This window comes from Hyla sarda, unplaced genomic scaffold (genome assembly GCF_029499605.1).
Source record: "Hyla sarda isolate aHylSar1 unplaced genomic scaffold, aHylSar1.hap1 scaffold_211, whole genome shotgun sequence".
NCBI classification, from domain to species: Eukaryota; Metazoa; Chordata; class Amphibia; order Anura; family Hylidae; genus Hyla; species Hyla sarda.
Window position 1 is genome coordinate 245001 of NW_026608774.1, and position 6642 is coordinate 251642.

The window sequence follows — 6642 nt, forward strand, 5'->3', positions numbered from 1 at the left end:
AACTCCAGTACCCTGCCACCAAAGACATGGGGAAATCTCATATTCATGTCTCCATTATCATTGAGATAGCTTACAAATTGGACAAATTGATCTTCGTTGCCCGTCCACACGATAAATATGTCGTCCATATATCTCAAGATGGACGAGATATACCGGGTGAACGGGTTCCCTTCTGCAAAAATTAAAAGTTTTTCGAGGATACCAAGGTACAGGTTGGCTAGGGGACATGCGACGGGTGTCCCCAACGCCGTTCCACTAACCTGCCTGTACCACTGCTCCCTGAACCTAAAGGCATTGTGCCCGAGCACAAATTCAAGGGACTCACAGATGAAATTCACCAGGTCCATCTGTATTTCACACAGAAATTCTCTAATTACCCGGACCCCCACATCCTGGGGGATCAGGGTATAGAGACTCTCAACGTCCACTGACGCTAAACTGGACCCAGGTAAACAATGGACATTTTCCAAAGCCGAAAGAAATTCCCCAGTATCCCTAAGGTATGTAGGAATCAGGCCCTCAGTCACCGAGCCGATCCCGTCTCTGGGATCAGCTCGGTGACTGAGGGCCTGAGTAAATACCTGGATTGGTTATTGCGCCCCCTTCTATTGGAGATTCCTTATTTGTGTTTTCCAGCATTTATTTCTACTGCTCTGTAAGGGTTACATGCTTTTTTCCTCTGTAAGAATTAGTGAGTAGCCACAGCAGCAGTTCTCAGCCAGTCAGGTTGAGTCCACCCTAGTCTGATGAGCCAGGGAGGAGCCCCATGTTAGTCTGGCTCTAGCCAGGGGTGAGGACTGATCCCTAGCTGCTGTCTCCTGCTCTTGTATCTGTGTAGGCCTCAAGTATTGTCCACCTGTGCTGAACATCTTTCACACAGATCCCGCCGCCAGGGTAAAGTTAAGAAGTCTCAGTCCAGGCTATGGGGACAATAGCGTATGTCTGACAGGCCCCATAGCAAAAAATGGATGAAGGTGTGAATATCCTCCAGGCCACATCTATCCCTTATGTCCTTCCTGGCGGTATAACAGGAACCCCGTCTGTGAAGAATCCGGCTCGTGTCAGTCATCTCCTGCCACCAGTCAGTGTGAAGTCCCGAGTCAAGTTTGTCTAGATTGTCAACACAAGTACTGCAAGTCCCAGCATCACCAGCAACCTGTGACTATAGCTTCTCCTGCATATCTAATATATAAAGTAGGTATGTAATGTCCCTGCATACAGATAATGTAGATGTGACCTGCAGTCCTATGTAACACCACAGATAACAATGATAACTCTCTGAGTACAGATAATGTAGATGTGACCTGCAGTCCTATGTAACACCACAGATAACAATGATAACTCTCTGAGTACAGATAATGTAGATGTGACCTGCAGTCCTATGTAACAACACAGATAACAATGATAACTCTCTGAGTACAGATAATGTATAGATGTGACCTGCAGTCCTATGTAACACCACAGATAACACAGTGATAACTCTGAGTACAGATAATGTATAGATGTGACCTGCAGTCCTATGTAACACCACAGATAACAGTGATAACTCTCTGAGTACAGATAATGTATAGATGTGACCTGCAGTCCTATGTAACACCACAGATAACAGTGATAACTCTCTGAGTACAGATAATGTATAGATGTAACCTGCAGTCCTATGTAACACCACAGATAACAATAACTCTCTGAGTACAGATAATGTATAGATGTAACCTGCAGTCCTATGTAACACCACAGATAACACAGTGATAACTCTCTGAGTACAGATAATGTATAGATGTGACCTGCAGTCCTATGTAACACCACAGATAACACAGTGATAACTCTCTGAGTACAGATAATGTATAGATGTGACCTGCAGTCCTATGTAACACCACATATAACACAGTGATAACTCTCTGAGTACAGATAATGTATAGATGTGACCTGCAGTCCTATGTAACACCACAGATAACACAGTGATAACTCTCTGAGTACAGATAATATATAGATGTGACCTGCAGTCCTATGTAGCACCACAGATAACAGTGATAACTCTCTGAGTACAGATAATGTATAGATGTGACCTGCAGTCCTATGTAACACCACAGATAACTGTGATAACTCTCTGAGTACAGATAATGTATAGATGTGACCTGCAGTCCTATGTAACACCACAGATAACACAGTGATAACTCTCTGAGTACAGATAATGTATAGATGTGACCTGCAGTCCTATGTAACACCACAGATAACACAGTGATAACTCTCTGAGTACAGATAATGTATATATGTGACCTGCAGTCCTATGTAACACCACAGATAACAGTGATAACTCTCTGAGTACAGATAATGTATAGATGTGACCTGCAGTCCTATGTAACACCACAGATAACACAGTGATAACTCTCTGAGTACAGATAATGTATAGATGTGACCTGCAGTCCTATGTAACATAACACACTATATACACTTAGTTATTTAACCTCTTAAGGACGCAGGGCATACCTGTACACCCTGCGCCCGGTCCCGGTAAACAAAACAGGGTCGCCATACTGGGATGGTCTAGGCGGCTAATGATAGCCGGGACCCTGGGCTAATAGCTTTAGACGCAGCGATCAACATTGATCGCCACATCTAAAGGGTTAATAGCGCACGGCACAACAATTGGTGCCGCGCGCTATTAACCCTTTAGATGTGGCGATCAATGTTGATCGCTGCGTCTAAAGTAAAAAGTGAAAGCTTCCCGGCAGCTCAGTCGGGCTGATAGGGACCATTGCAATATAATCGCGATGTCCCGATCAGCTAGCACGAGAGCGGAGGTCCCCTCTCCTGTCTCCGTCGCGATTGAGATACAGGCTTGAGCAATCGACCTCCTATAACACTGATCAATGCAAAGCTATAGCTTTGCAGGGATCAATGTAAAAGATCAGTGTGCGCAGTGTTATAGCCTCCTATGGGATAACAATGATCATTGTAAGAAATCAGTGTGTGCAGTATTATAGCCCCCTATGGGATAGCAATGATCAGTGTAAGAGATCAGTGTGTGCAGTGTTATAGTCTCCTATGGGAGAACAATGATCAGTATAAGAGATCAGTGTGTGCAGTGTTATAGTCTCCTATGGCATAACAATGATCAGTATAAGAGATCAGTGTGTGCAGTGTTATATCTCCTATTGGATAGCAATGATCAGTATAAGAGATCAGTGTGTGCAGTGTTATAGTCTCCTATGGGATAATAATGATCAATGTAAAAGATCAGTGTGTGCAGTGTTATAGCCCCCTATGGGATAATAATGATCCGTGTAAGAGATCAGTGTGTGCAGTGTTATAGTCTCCTATGGGATAACAATGATCAGTATAAGAGATTAGTGTGTGCATGTTATAGCCCTCTATGGGATAACAATGATCAGTATAAGAGATCAGTGTGTGCAGTGTTATAGTCTCCTATGGGATAACAATGATCAGTATAAGAGATCAGTGTGTGCAGTGTTATAGTCTCCAATGGGGTAACAATGATCAATGTAAAAGATCAGTGTGTGCAGTGTTATAGTCTCCTATGGGATAACAATGATCAGTATAAAAGATCAGTGTGTGCAGTGTTATAGGTCCCTATGGGAGCTATAACACTGCAAAAAAAAAGTTAAAAAAAAGTTAATAAAGATCATTTAACCCCTTCCCTAATAAAAGTTTGAACCTGTGTAAATAAAAATAAACACATGTGGTATCGCCGCAAACTATAAAAAGATATCATTAATTAAACTGCACGGTCAATGGCGTACACGCAAAAAAAGTCACTTCTTATATCATGAAAAAATTCATAAAAAGCAATCAAAAAATCTGATCAATAAAAAAATGGTACCGATAAAAACTTCAGAACATGGTGCAAAAAATGAGCCCTCACACCGGCCCGTACGCGGAAAAACTAAAAAAGTTATAGGGGTCAGAAGATGAGAATTTTTTACGTATACATTTTCCTGCATGTAGTTATGATTTTTTTCAGAAGTACGACAATATCAAACCTATATAAGTAGGGGATCATTTTAATCGTATGGACCTACAGAATAATGATAAGGTGTCATTTTTACTGAAAAAATGTACTGCGTAGAAACAGAAGCCCCCAAATGTTACAAAATTAAATTTTCAATTTTGTCGCACAGTTTCGCCTTGGTTTTTGGTAAAATGACTAATGTCATTACAAAGAAGAATTGGTGGCGCAAAAAATAAGCCATCATATGGAATTTTATGTGCAAGATTGAAAGCGTTATGATTTTTAGAAGGTGATGAGGAAAAAATGAAAATGCAAAAACGGAAAAACACTGCGTCCTTAAGGGGTTAATACTATTGGGATACATAGCAGCAGAGGATACACTGGCGGAGTCTTCCCTGTATGTTCTTCAGCGTCTGTCACAGAGAATTGACGTCTCCCAGATGATTGGAACAACTAGAAGGGACTTACAGGTTCTCCGGATTGTCGCCCCAACCTTCTGCAGAATTAGAAAGATGGAGAGAAAACGCCTGGACGCCAAACAACACAAACTTTTATTGTAGGTTTCAGATCTCACTTTTCTTACCAGATGTAATACAAGTAAATAATTAAAATTCAACATTAATAATTTTACAGCAAAACTATTATCATAGATGAATTGTATCATCATTGTCATCATCATCGTCATCATCATCATTGTCATCATCACCATTGTCATTGTCATCATCATTAGAGATGAGCGAACTTTTCTAAAATTTGATTCGCCCGATTTGCCGAATTTTCCGAAAAAGTTTGTTTTGATCCGAATTTATTTGCGGAGAATCAATGTTAAAAAAGGCTATTTCTAGCCTACATACAGCCTCTATAGGGGTATAGAACACTTTGCTGTGTCCTAAAACGCATATGGAGTGTGCGGGGTTAGTGAAATAATACTGTTATTCAGAATAGCATGCAGATTACCGGCATCACTCTTAGAATCACTGCCGCACAGCAGCGCAATAACAGATGAAATTAAGAAATTTAAACCGAAGATTTTGGATAGCGGGTGCTACGTATTATAAAATTTGAAATTACCAGCCCCAGGCCCAGCAGCGCAATCATTTTTTTATTTGAAAATTAAAACAAACTTTGAGTGTCCCGGACCCCATCGTGTGGGTATGAAGGACCAAATCCAACAAGTCCCCACAGCAACATCAGTAAAGCATATATTGCCTGAATGACACAGTCTGGAGTTGGCTGATTCACGAGTACACAGCAGGGCTTCACAATTCCCCCCCCCCCCCAAAACACCACATTTTTAGAAATTTTTGAAAAAGATTTTGGATAGCGGGTGCTACCCATGAGAAAATTTGAAATTCCCAGACCCAGTCCCAGCAGGGCCATCATTTTTTTATTTTAAATTTAAAACAACCTTTGCGTGTCCTGGACCCTAGCGTGTGGGTACGAAGGACCAAATCCAACAAGCCCCCACAGGGCTCATGTGGCCGTGAGATTTAGGCACAACATGTCCATTGCCCTGACCGGCCATTGTTTCCAAGACTTCTCGCCAAGGCAAAACATGTGAAGAACAACGTGACACCGCCGTGACCTGTACACATGGTATGCTGAAGGGCCACTGAGACTTGTCCGGGCAGTGGAGGCTTAAGACACAGTGGAGGATGTGGAGGCGGAGTAGCACACTGTCGCAGGACCAACGGGCTGACAGAGTGGAGCAGGAAGCAGCATTGAGTACACACCAGGGCTTCAGAATCCAAAAGAAAAAAACAACCATTTTTAAAATAATTTTAAGAATATTTAGGACAGCGGGTGCTACCTATATATTGCCTGAATGACACAGCCTGGAGTTGGCTGATGCATGAGTACACACTAGGGCTTCACAATCCCTCCAAAAAAACACAACAATAGTAGAAATTTATGAAGAAGACTTTTGGATAGCGGGTGTTACCTATGAGAAAATTAGAAATTCCCAGACCCAGGCCCAGCAGCGCCATCAGTAAACCATATATTGCCTGAATGACACAGCCTGGAGTTGGCTGATGCACGAGTACGCACCAAAGCTTCACAATCCCTAATAAAAAAGACAAAAAATTTTGACGAAAAATGTTAACGAAAATTTAGGACAGCAAGTGCTCTCTATATATTACCAGAATGACGCAGCCTGGAGTTGGCTGCAGCATGAGGAGACCATTGAAATGTGTGATTTTTATATTTGAAATTTAAATCAAAATTTGTGTCCCGGACCCCGCCGTGTGGGTACAAAGGACCTAAACTCACAAGCACCCACAGGGCTCATGTGGCCGTAAGATGTAGGCGCAACGTCTCCATAGCCCTGACCGGCCATTTTTGGTTTTTGTACCTTTGTTTAAGAACAAGCGCATATCCAAAAGTCCAGAAGACTCTATAATGCAGGACGGTGGACCACCAAAAGACATTCTTCTATAAAATATTTTTTTGTGAAATAAAGAAGCAGAGTTCATCCCTCTGCAAATTTTTTTTTGAAAATTTTACTTAAAAAATCACACACAACAATCGTTCAATGGTGTAATGGTTATTATTGTGGAAAATTCAAGTTTATTACAGTGATAATTATCAGAAAATTTGAAAAACACACTACCCAAGTGTTTAATAACCCCATACATTGCACCATAAATGTTGAAATTTAAATTAAGCATGTA